A 12,686-nucleotide genomic window follows, 5' to 3' on the forward strand; every position below is an offset into this window, starting at 1 on the left:
GCTGAATAAAATGATACCCTGATATCGGTGATTTGAGGTCTTATTCCAGAGAAGTCCACATTTTTCCTAATGTGTAAATGAGCTGTTAAGATCTATGGGCCGGACATAGATCTATATGAGAATCTGCCTCCAGGGATTATTTTAAATTAAATGGGTAGTTATCAGTGTGAGACAAGTAACTAACACAGAACAGGAGAAATGAAATTTGTCTTCTTGCAAACACATTTTTTTGCAGCTCTCTGAGCTCTGCTGTATAGTATCAATATTACAGCCCTGTCTGCCTGTGAGATGGAAGCTGAGCGTAACCTGCAGATGTGTCAGGTATAATCACACACAGCTCCTCAGTGAGATCAGGAGAGCAGAGAGTGGCCATTACATGTCTCACACTGGTGATTCCCCCTTCATGTAACATAATCTCTGGAGGCAGATTCTCAGGGAGATCAGTGTCCGGCCCATAGTCTGGAGCAGCTCATTTACATATAAGAAAAAGGTGGATTTCTCTGGAATAAGGCATCAGATCGCAGATATCAAAGTATAATTTCATTCAGATTCCCATGACCTACATACCCATAGGAGGGTTGATCCTAATGGTAGATTCCCTTTAATATGGAATTATTAATCAAGATTATGATTTGCCTAGTGTAGTGCAACTCACAACTAATTTGTCATCCTAAAAAAAACAAAAAAAAAAACTTTCCTCTCTCGAATTTTGAATGTAGACTTTTCATCTCCAAAGGTTTTTTTTTTTTGTGCTGCCCCAGTTCTCTGGAATGCACTACCCAGACAATCAGATTAATTCTCATTGTCCACAGTTTTAAGTGTGCCCTAAAAACACATCTTTTTAGACAGGCCTGTCGCATCACTTCACTAATCTTGAGGGTTTTTTCAGCTCTCCCTTCCTACATTTTTCCTTTTTATCATCCCATTCCCCCACACTCCATGCACTCAGTAGCACTTTCCATCTGGACATATACTGATACTGACTGATGACCGGTTTTATGCAGATTTACTTATTTACCCTTATTTATTATAAAGATGGCAGGAGCATACATTGCAAGCACTTTCTACCACCACTTCCTTATAGATTGTAAGCTCTTGTGAGCAGGATCCTCACCCCACTCCTTTATACTAACATCTGATACTGTTTTGTACGTGTAGCCTCTGAACTACAAAGCGCTTCGGAATATGTTGGCGCTATAGAAATAAAATGAATACTATGGTCAATGGGCACCTCATACACTCTGCAGATTTTTCCTGTATATAGCTTATGTGGATGTCGGCACGCTTGATCATAAATGCTTGTGACACCTCCAGCCTGGTGTTGTGATAATGGTCTCTGGGTACGCTGCTAGGACAGATCATTCATGAGAATACCATACTAGTAGTGGCACAGCCGCTGCTGGATTATCTGAGCTTCTGATTTCAAAACCTATGGATAGTTTGTTCCCATTTGAGAAGAATAACCCATGAATTGGCCGGCCATCCAATATACGGAAGTGACTTCTGCTGCCACTTAAAGGAAGAACAAGTCAAATTGCTTGTCTTGTATATTCTGAGTCTTAAATGTGTGCTTGCGTTAAGAAGAGGAGGCTGTGACAAGTGCTGCCTTGCCTGGTCTATTCCACTTTTCAGCATATTACAGATATTTTCGGAGCTCCAGACTCTGGAATTTGCATTTTTACCTGCAGGAGACAGTAAGGTATTTTCAGAACACTGTAGCTCTGGCTTCTGCGTTCATGGATGTGTCATCTTTGTGACCAAAGGCAGTTTTGTTTGTTTTTTTTTAAACGAGATTACAAGAGTTCACCTGAAACACTGGTTGAATCAACAATTTGGGGAAAAAGAAATCCTAACAGCATGATCAACTCCTAGAATGCCGGCTGGTGTAAGTAGCATCAATGTTAAAGGGAATCTGTCATCAGGTTTTTGCTACCTGATTTGAAAGCAGCATAATGTAGGAAAAGAGACCCTGATTCCAGCGATATGTCACTTACATTACTGGGCGCAACAGTTGGGATAGAATCACAGGTTTTAGATGTTGCATGTAGCAGAGCTCCGAAAGCTAACACTGCCCACACCATCCTATGTATGTACATTGTCTACTGGCAGTGAGCTGCTTATCACAGGAGGCGGCGTGGTTGGACCAGGGCTCACATGCCCTGTAGTCCAGACACTGATAATCTCCTGGTGATAAAATCTTCATTGTATGGAAAGAACAGTACACAGCCTAATAAGTGATACATCCCTGAAATCTGTGTCTCAGTCCCTACCTCATGCTGAATAGATGGGACGATTCTTCACTATGTGAACATTGGCCTTGCTACATGTTGTAATTGGATTAGTCACCATGCTTGGAAGATTCCTATAAGGGGGTATTTTTTTTTTTATAAAATTAATATTTGCTCATATAAAATTACGTAAAGAAATGTACTTCATGTATAAGTTGATATGATAGTTTTTAACAGTTTTTATTTTCTACAACTTGCTATTAAAGTATGTGCTGTTTTTTTTTTGTTTGTTTTTTTGTTGTTCCTTTGTCTTTTTCTGCCTACTCTTTGGTAATTGTGACTGGTTAGTTTACAATTTTGTGCTGGAAACAAGAGTTTGTGTTCTCGCATGAAATTTCACTTTATCTCCCCTAATTTGTCCCTGGTTAAACTACATTTAAATATCCCTTCCTGCGTTTAGAATGTAAGAGGGTGGCCAACTTTAGATTTTTTTTGTATCCGCTCTTCTCTCTGGGTAGTTGATGAGGGGCCTAATAACCTAGAATACCCCACTAGGGAACATAAACATGAGTTTTATAAAACGGACAACATAAAATGGGAAGTGACATGCGAACATGTGTGGTCACCACCACTTGTCACACAATGTGTTCCTCTTCTGTACTCTCGACAGATGTCTTGAGATTAAAGATGACACATTTTGCTGTGGCTAAAATAGGAAAGGCACATGATGCATTTTGATTGGTAAAGTAAGGAGTTTGGGAGAAAAGTGGTAAGCCTCCAAAATAATTTGTACCTTTTTTTTTTTAATGGTATAAATTTGCTAAAATTTCAGGTAAACGCATTGAAACCCTCGTAACCTGGAAGAGAGCCTGCTTTTAATACTCAGGCAGGTTTTAATCGGATCGAATATTCCCTTGATGGTCTTAATCTGCGCTTTAAGATCTGAGTATAGAATGAAAATCCAGATTTTAAACTGATCTCCAAAGGCTCTTTTGCATCCAAAGATAGCATGTAATAACGAGTAACTTAAGCTAATTACTGACATAGTCATTGGCCGGTCAGTAAATTTAACCTCTTCTGCCTGAAGCATAAATTTATGTTTTTAAGGTTGGGTTCACACGTTCACTTACTGCATCTTTTAAAAAGACCAAGAAGTTTTCCAAATATGTTTCCAGAATCTAGTCTCAAACAATTTTATAAATCTTCTCAACTGGTGTGAAATATTACAAATAGATTGCATAACTATCAGTTCCCTAATATACGGTAATCATTTATGGAATTGAAGAAGCAGGTTCATAAGCTTGAATAGGGGATGGGGAATCATAGGAGTTTTACATTTTTCTGCTACGTTACCATTTTATGCATAATATTAGGGGCTACCTTGTGAATTCTCTGTTTTGGAGCTTGATCTCTTGAAATAGAGATGAGAAAAAAAGATTTGGGTACCTAGTTGTTGCCTCTAATCTAGTCCTCTATTGCAGCTGGACTTCACTTCTATGGCCTGCATGCTCGCTCCTGAATCTTCTCGGTGCTTCTGACATCTCTTGGCTTGCGGAGCAACAGAGGCACCTAGAAGATGCCAGGCAATGGATGCCTTCTACAGAAGTGAAGTCTGGCCGTAATAGAGGACTGGACCTGCGATCAGAACTGGGTACTTGCTCATCTCTAGTCCAAATCAGAGTTTTTAACCTTGTAGTCTACAGTATGTATCCTATAGGGTGCCCTTCACAAGACTATAGGGGAAAATATGGCGTCCCCAAATATTGCTTCTGTTATAGACTTATTCCTCCCACTTGTTGATCTTTGTAGAACCACACGGTTCTGGTGCTATTCCAAATTGGCTCAATTATGTTGGCACTATTGCAGTCTGACTTTGCTATAGGGGCTCTATGGAGACCATACTATTGGCCATGTTTTTTGGGGAGACTGGGCCAGGGTAACCAACTCTTTCATAGAGGCAGTATGACACCTAGAGACCTGATCCACACTTACATAGGACATTATCTATTTATGTCGCTCTTATTTCGTCTCCATATACATTTCTGTAGAGCACAACTCTCCATCAATATCGTAGAAAAAATCTAATAAAGCCACCCATTTGTATGGTTATTCTTTAGCTGTATAACAATTCTTTACATAAATGTACTAAAGTTGTTACCTTGACATAAATAGCCATTTTCTTTGAAACCGGGCCATAATGACGTGGCACCGGAACTCGCTTACAGTTTACTGTCTACATTGATTCCGAGCTTCCAAAATCTTATTTGAGTTGTTGGTACGACGGCTGCTGTAGTGGATTCTGTAATAATTTGTAAGTCTAGAAATACACTGTTGTGATGCAATACTATCATAGAAGACCGTTTGATTGCCTAAAACTCATCTTGACTACCCCTGTTCTTATTTTATCTTTCATTTTGATATATACAGTTAAAACACTGCAATGACTTTTTCAATGACGGTCTTTTTTTGGCAGTAAATGCACAAGTACAGTGATATTTGAGCCGTAACACCTATTTTATGTGGTTTTAGAATTACATATACTTTGTGCTGGCTTGGCTTTTAGGAGAAGACTGTTCAGCTTTTAAAGGATGACCTCAGATGTACAGTATGAGAGAGTACGGATTACTTGATTTTTTTTTTTGTTTTCTAACTTTCTTGCTGAAATTTGGAATTTGCCGTTTTTTTGTTTTGATTTTAATAAAAAACAAAAGAATGATTTTAAGAATGTACAGTCAGATTTAGGGCTAAAGCTTCATATTCCAATTTTCGAAATACTAGCAGAACTTTCCAAAATCCAATCCGCATGGAACTACTGGTGTTAACACAGTAACACATAAGAGCCTCTTTTAACTCTGTAGGGGGCAAGCAAGACTGCGATTAAGATAATCTTGCTTACACTCTTACACTTCTTTGATGAATATTAGCAGATATGAGAACCTTGCTTATTACGAATATTTTTTTTTTTCAGATCTGTAATGCCTTGAACATCAAACGAAGCTGGGGCAACATAGTGTGAAGCTTCACAAAAACCCATACCTCGACATATCATAAAGTGAGTAACAACTCCAAACTGGTAGAATTAATGTTTTTAATCTATTGAATGGGGCAAAAATTACATAGTGATACTTCACACAGGCCCCGCTTAGATTTTAAACCGTATAAGAATGCCTTTATGCATAGTTTTAGAACAGTTTTGGACATTTTGGCATCATTTTTAGTGATTGCATTTTCATGCGACCTGCATAGTCTGATGTGCATTATCAAATGGTCTCCAAATAAAGCATGTTGTTTTTTTGGGAGGGAAGGGGGTCTCTTTAGCAACTTTGTAGTGTGTTTTTCTATTTATTTTTTTTTTAATGTCACTTTCCCTATAGTAGAGCTGTAGGGAATAGTTTTCTGGTAATTTCACCAAAGATCAAGTCCCCCATTGCATTATAGATGGCTATCATTCAGCTGACCCATATTTCTCCCAACGCCCTCATTCCCTCATACACAGGAACTTTCGGCTCGGCTTTTCTGTGTTCTCTGAGAGACCCTCTGCCAGAATCCTCTTAAGCCCCCGTCACACTAAGCGAGATCGCTGCTGAGTCACAAGTTTTGTGACGCAACAGCGACGTCAGCAGCGATCTCGCAACGTTTGACACTTAGCAGCGACCAGGCCCCTGCTGTGAGATCGCTGGTCGTGTCGGAATGGTCTGGACATTTCTTTGATCATTGAGGTCCCGCTGGGTAGCATGTATCGCTGTGTTTGACACCTTACCAACGACCTTGTTAACGACTCAGACACAGAAACACATAGGCGTGCATTGTTATACAGATCGTTACGGGTCGCTGCATCGCTGCTGCGTCGTTGGGAAGATCTGACTGTTTGACATCTCACCAGCGATGTATTAGCGACGCAGCAACAACCCCTGACAGGTCTTATCGTTGTCGGGATCGCTGCAGCGTCGCTTAGTGTGACGGGGCCTTTACAGAGGGTTAACACCCGTCCAAACAATAGAATTGTACAACTGAATTCTAACTTCCCAATCCTTATGTCCCCCTATAGATTATAGTGGGGGCCAGTTGGGAGTCCCCCATGTGAAATCAGTTTATTATGGAGACTTTTATCTAATGTGTATGGGCCATAGTCGGCGGTGTATGGGCATCACTGTCTGTACTGTACACATCAAACTAATGTAGATAGACTTCTTTAAATACTGTGTAACTTGATTTGCTCATTCAACCATTGGACTGAGATAGTCATTGATTATTTCTTATAATAAAACCATAACATCATACAACCATAACATGACAGGATTGGCAGTTCAGGGTCCTCAAGCTCTTAATTAAACATTGATTTTGTTTTCTTTTCCAATAAGATACATTGTGTAACACTATATATTTATTTGCATTATTTTTTTCTTTCTACAACAACATGAATTGGTGGGACAGACACACACAGATGGGGAGAGGCAGACAGATACACATACACAGCACGGTTGCCTTGCAGCACTGGGGTCCTGGGTTCAAATCCCACCAAGGACAACAGCTGCAAGGAGTTTGTATGTTCTCCCCGTGTTTGTGTGGGTTTCCTCCGGGTTCACCGGTTTCCTCCCACACTCCAAAGACATACTGATAGGGAACTTAGATTGTGAGCCCCAATGGGGACAGTGATGATGATATCTGTAAAGCGCTGTGGAATTAATGGCTCCATATAAGTGAGTAAAATAAATAAATAATACACACATATAAATATATACATGCAGACTGTAAAAAAAAACAAAACTGTATGTGTGTATATTTATTGATATATTGCTCATCAAGAGCAGGGCGTCTCAGTGGTTTTCTACTTTGGCATCAGCCAGAATATGATGACTTCTAGGCCCCACTGTTTGGTCATGATTCAGGGCAAAAATTGTGTTTAATCACCCTAAAGCATCATTCAGACGTCCATATTTTAAATATGTACGTGATAAATTGATACCAGTCTTATCAGTGTTTTGGATCAGTGTACAGTCAGTGTGTCTGTTTTTACAATCAGTGTTTTTCATGGATGGATAAATAAATTACAAAGCTTCTCCTATTTTCACAGACCCATAGACTTGTATTATCACTTTTCATCTGTGACACAGGATAAGAAACTGAAATTGAGTTTTTCATGGATACTCAGTCCGTGAAGAAAAACAGACATGTGAACAGCCCCACAGACTATAATGGGTACGAGTTGCCAAAACATGGATGGAACAAGTATGTGCAACACGGACTTCTGAATGAGGTTTTATAAAGCATTCTGAGCTAATGGAGGCGTTCACTGTTGGAACACGCTATTTACCTGCAGATATTGGGGAAATCTGCAGGTAAATAACATTGGAATGCAACCTGACCACCTTGCCAAAAAGGCAGCTGCTGGGAGAAAATGGACTCCTTTCCTCCTGGGAGCTGCTGTCTTTGTCATATTGGGGTGCAAGGAATGATTATAGTGACTGCTCACATCAATGCTCTCTATAGTGCAAGCGGCTGCTGTAAGCATGCCCCAACATTTTGATTGACAACTACTTCTGCACAGATACACTGCAGATCCAGCTGTCAATCAAAGTGTCGGGGCGTGCTTACAGCAGCCACTCGCACTATAGAGAGCGGTGATGTGAGCAGTGACTGCAGCCACTCTTTGCAAACCTTCTATGGCTGAAAGATGGTAGCTCCCAGTAGGAAATATGATCTTTGTTTTCCGGTAGCCACACTTTCCGTAAGGCAGCCATGCAGCATTAGAACACGGTTTATCTGCAGATTATCCCTATATCTTCGGGTAAATAGCATTTTCCAAGATAACAGGTTCCCTTAAAAACCTCAGAGAGCAGCAGCAAAGAGCATTTCTTCTGTCTGCAGAACTCGGTTGGTCAAGTAGAGTAGTAGATGGATTCTTACTAATGATGAGCGAGTATGTTCTGTTAAGCCTTTCGGCGAGCATGCTCGGGTGCTTGCCGAGTATCTTCAACGTTCTCGGGTGTTATGTTTGAGTCGCGCTGTGTGCATGATTTGCTACTTTTTGACAGCTTTCATACATGTGAAGAATGCCTAAGAAATAGGCATTTCTCACATGTATTAAAGCTGTCAAACAGTCGCAAATCATGCACACTGCGCGACTCAAACATAACACCTGAGCATGCTGAAGATACTCGGCGAGCACCCGAGCATGCTCATAAATCTCGAGTAACGAGCATGCTCACTCATCACTAATTCTTACTACACATTTCAGGACTGGTCTCTTACATAAACTAATTTTTATTATAGTTATAAAATTGAAATTACATTGTTATCTAGACTTCGTATTACCTCCATTTTTTCCCCTCTTCATGCAGCGTTTCGTCTGTGACAGACAGTTCAAAGTTGTAACCGTGAAATGTGGTAAACAGGATAATCCCAAAATATAGTTCCTGTGACTCAGAGAGAACATACGAGCCATAATTGTATGTTACTGTGTATGAGGCTGAGGTTACGTAAACTTCATAGACTATTTGTGTGAAGAGCACAGAAGCCCGGGGTTGATGCTGGGGGTATCCCTGTTTTGCCACATCAGTTTGTGATTGTGGTTTTAAGTCGTGTTCACATGTTAATAGTGTTGCCAAGAATAAGTCGTTTGGCACCGGAGCTTGGTTTTTCCACATTTTAGCTTTTTTTTTCCCTTAACGACAACACTTGTGTTTTTTTACAGATTTGGTTTTGTGCTGAAACTTCTTGAAAGAGCCTCCAAGTAGTGTTAGATAGTTGTGCATCCATGAGTATGGAGCTTGACTGTCGGTGACAGGAGAATCGCGCCCTCTGTCGAAATGACAGGATGCAGTAGTGTCTTATCCTATGTCCGCTTCTGCATCTTCCTTGGCCTCACGGTCACAAAAGCCTGATATACTGACTGCCTTGTCAGCACACAATAGATCTTTTTTTCACATGTAATTGAGGCTGTTTTGGGATCTCTGGTGCTTTCCCCAAATACCCTTAACTAGAGAAATATCAGTAATGTTTTCAAAATGACGCCATGCGCACATTGACTAAATAATCTGTGTTTTATTTATCGAGTTACTTGTTTTGTATGATTCGACCAATCGGGATGAGCGGATCGGACAAATTTCAAATTCGTCAAATCGTACGGGAGATTTGATTCGCAGTGAAGTTATTATCCGCAAATTGAATGTCCTTTATTATGCTCTTGAGGCTCTATAGACCCCAGTGCATAATAAACTGAAGATATAGAAAAATAATATATACTTAAACCCTCCTCACCGCTCACCTCTCCGGCCTTTTCGCTCTTCCCCGTCCAGTCCTCGGAGCATGTTCTTATCACTGCCGCCAAGCGCTAAATCCCCAGACCTCTGCACGCTAGGCCGAAACTTCTAGCGCTGATGAAGCCTGGCATGTCATCATGTCACCATGCCATATGCGCCATGACCTTGCGTGCACATAAGCGGAAACATCCTGGGCCTCATCATAGAAAGCAGTGTGAAGAGGCCCAGGGATTCAGTGCCCTGCAGCTGGATAAGAGGATGGGGTGCAAGCTGGAGGGGCCATGTGACAGCCGACTTCCATTATTCTATATCCACGTGAAAGTGAATTGCAAAAAAATCAAACCCTGATTTTTTAATTATTCGTGTAGAATTCAATTCCACTCAAATATATTTGCACATCTCTGATGACCAATAACAAATCATTGTGAAGATATTTATATGAATTCGTAGTATAGGTGCATCTCACTAAATTAAAATATCCTAACAAAGTTAATTTATTTCAGTTCTTTAATACAAAAAGTGAAACTCCTATATTTTATAGAGTCATTACAAACAGAGTGATCTATTTCAAGTGTTTTTCTGTTAATGTTGATGATTATGGCTTACAGACAATGAAAACACAAAAGTCATTATCTCAGTAAATTAGAATACTTTATAACAGCTTGAAAAATGTTTTTAAAATCCGAAATGTTGGCCTACTGGAATGTCTGTTCAGTAAATGCACTCAATACTTGGTCGGGGCTCCTTTTGCATCAATTACTGCATCAATGCGGCGTGGCATGGAGGCGATCAGCCTGTGGCACTGCTGAGGTGTTATGGAAGCCCAGGTTGCTTTGATAGCAGCCTTCAGCTCGTCTGCATTGTTGGGTCTGGTGTCTCTCATTTTCCTCTTGACAATATCTCATAGATTCTCTATGGGGTAAAGGTCAGGCGAGTTTGCTGGCCAATCAAGCACAGTGATACTGTTGTTTTTAAGCCAGGTATTGGTACTTTTGGCAGTGTGGACAGGTGCCAAGTCCTGCTGGAGAATGAAATTTCCATCTCCATAAAGCTTGTCGGTAGAGGGAAGCATGAAGTGCTCTAAAATTTCCTGGTAGACGGCTGCGCTGACTTTGGTCATGTTAAAACACAGTGGGCCTACACCAGCAGATGACATGGCTCCCCAAACCATCACTGATTGTGGAAACTTCACACTAGACCTCAAGCAGCTTGGATTGTGGCCTCTCCACTCTTCCTCCAGACTCTGGGACCTTGATTTCCAAATGAAAATTGGAACTCTGGGACCTTGTGGAGTGTGTCAATGACTGCCTTCTGGACATCTGTCAAGTCAGCAGTCTTCCCCCATGATTGTGGAGCCTACTGAAACAGACTAAGGGACCTTTTTAAACGCTTAGGAAGCCTTTGCAGGATTTTTTTGTTAATTATTCTAATTTACTGAGATAATGACTTTGTGTTTTCATTGGCTGTAAGCCATAATCATCAACATTAACAGAAATAAACACTAGAAATAGATCACTCTGTTGGTAATGACTCTATATAATATGAGTTTCACTTTTTGTATTGAAGAACTGAAATAAACAACATTTTTGATGATATTCTAAGTTAGTGAGATGCACCTGTATGTCCATGGGATATAGAATATAGCCATTTCATGGATTACACGACTAATTCATATAAATATCTTCACAATGTTTTTTATTGGTCATCATAGATGTGAAATAGAATTCTACATGAGTAATCCAAAAATCCGAATTCCTATATATATATATATATATATATATATATATATATATATATATATATATATATATATATATATATATATATATATATATATATATATATATATATATATATATATATATATATATATATATATATATATATATATATATATATATATATATATATATGTGTGTGTGTATATATATATATATATATGCATACACACACACACACACATATCTATCTATATATATACACACACATATGTATATATATATACACATATATGTATATATATATATGTACACACACACACACACACATATATATACATATAGATAGATAGATAGATATATATAGATATATACATATATAGATATATACATATATATATACAGTACGGACCAAAAGTTTGGACACACCTTCTCATTTAAAGATTTTTCTGTATTTTCATGACTTTGAAAATTGTACATTCACACTGAAGGCATCAAAACTATGAATTAACACATGTGGAATTATATACTTAACAAAAAAGTGTGAAACAACTGAAAATATGTCTTATATTCTAGGTTCTTCAAAGTAGCCACCTTTTGCTTTGATGACTGCTTTGCTCTCTCTTGGCATTCTCTTGATGAACTTCAAGAGGTAGTCATCAGAAATGGTCTTCCAACAATCTTGAAGGAGTTCCCAGAGATGCTTAGCACTTTTTGGCTCTCTTGCCTTCACTCTGCGGTCCAGCTCACCCCAAACCATCTCGATTTGGGTTCAGGTCTGGTGACTTTGGAGGCCAGCACCTCATCACTCCCCCTCTTGGTAAAATAGCCCTTACACAGCCTGGAGGGGTCATTGTCCTGTTGAAAAATAAATGATTGTCCAACTAAACGCAAACCGGATGGAATAGCATGCCGCTACAAGATGCTGTGGTAGCCATGCTGGTTCAGTATGCCTTAAGTTTTGAATAAATCCCCAACAGTGTCACCAGCAAAGCACCCCAACACCATTACACCTCCTCCTCCATGCTTCACAGTGGGAACAAGGCATGTAGAGTCCATCCGTTCACCTTTTCTGCGTTGCACAAAGACGCGGTGGTTGGAACCAAAGATATCAAATTTGGACTCATCAGACCAAAGCACAGATTTCCACTGGTCTAATGTCCATTCCTTGTGTTCTTTAGCCCAAACAAGTCTCTTCTGCTTGTTGCCTGTCCTTTGCAGTGGCTTCCTAGCAGCTATTTTACCATGAAGGCCTGCTGCACAAAGTCTCCTCTTAACAGTTGTTGTAGAGATGTGTCTGCTGCTAGAACTCTGTGTGGCATTGACCTGGTCTCTAATCTGAGCTGCTGTTAACCTGCGATTTCTGAGTCTAGTGACTCGGATAAACTTATCCTCAGAAGCAGAGGTGACTCTTGGTCTTCCTTTCCTGGGGCGGTCCTCATGTGAGACAGTTTCTTTGTAGCGCTTGATGGTTTTTG

The 12,686-nt window shown here is 39.8% G+C and overlaps 1 protein-coding gene across 6 annotated transcripts in view; it reads left to right on the forward strand.

The window, feature by feature from the left end:
- Nucleotides 1-12,686, forward strand: part of FAM110B (family with sequence similarity 110 member B) — a 150,326-nt gene that overhangs the window by 112,000 nt on the left and 25,640 nt on the right. For 4 of the 6 annotated variants that reach the window (XM_073679325.1, XM_073679323.1, XM_073679326.1 and 1 more), the window contains one exon: nucleotides 5,197-5,280. The exons of 1 other annotated variant lie outside the window; for it this stretch is intronic. The gene's annotated coding sequence lies outside the window, so the exon portion shown is untranslated. Of the gene's footprint in view, nucleotides 1-1,864; nucleotides 1,886-5,196; nucleotides 5,281-12,686 lie in introns of those variants that run through there. One more of the 6 variants, XM_073679328.1, reaches the window with a different exon arrangement.

The sequence above is a fragment of the Phyllobates terribilis genome, unplaced genomic scaffold, assembly GCF_046119375.1.
Source record: "Phyllobates terribilis strain yellow unplaced genomic scaffold, ASM4611937v1 Scaffold_4__5_contigs__length_816908805, whole genome shotgun sequence".
NCBI lineage: Eukaryota > Metazoa > Chordata > Amphibia > Anura > Dendrobatidae > Phyllobates > Phyllobates terribilis.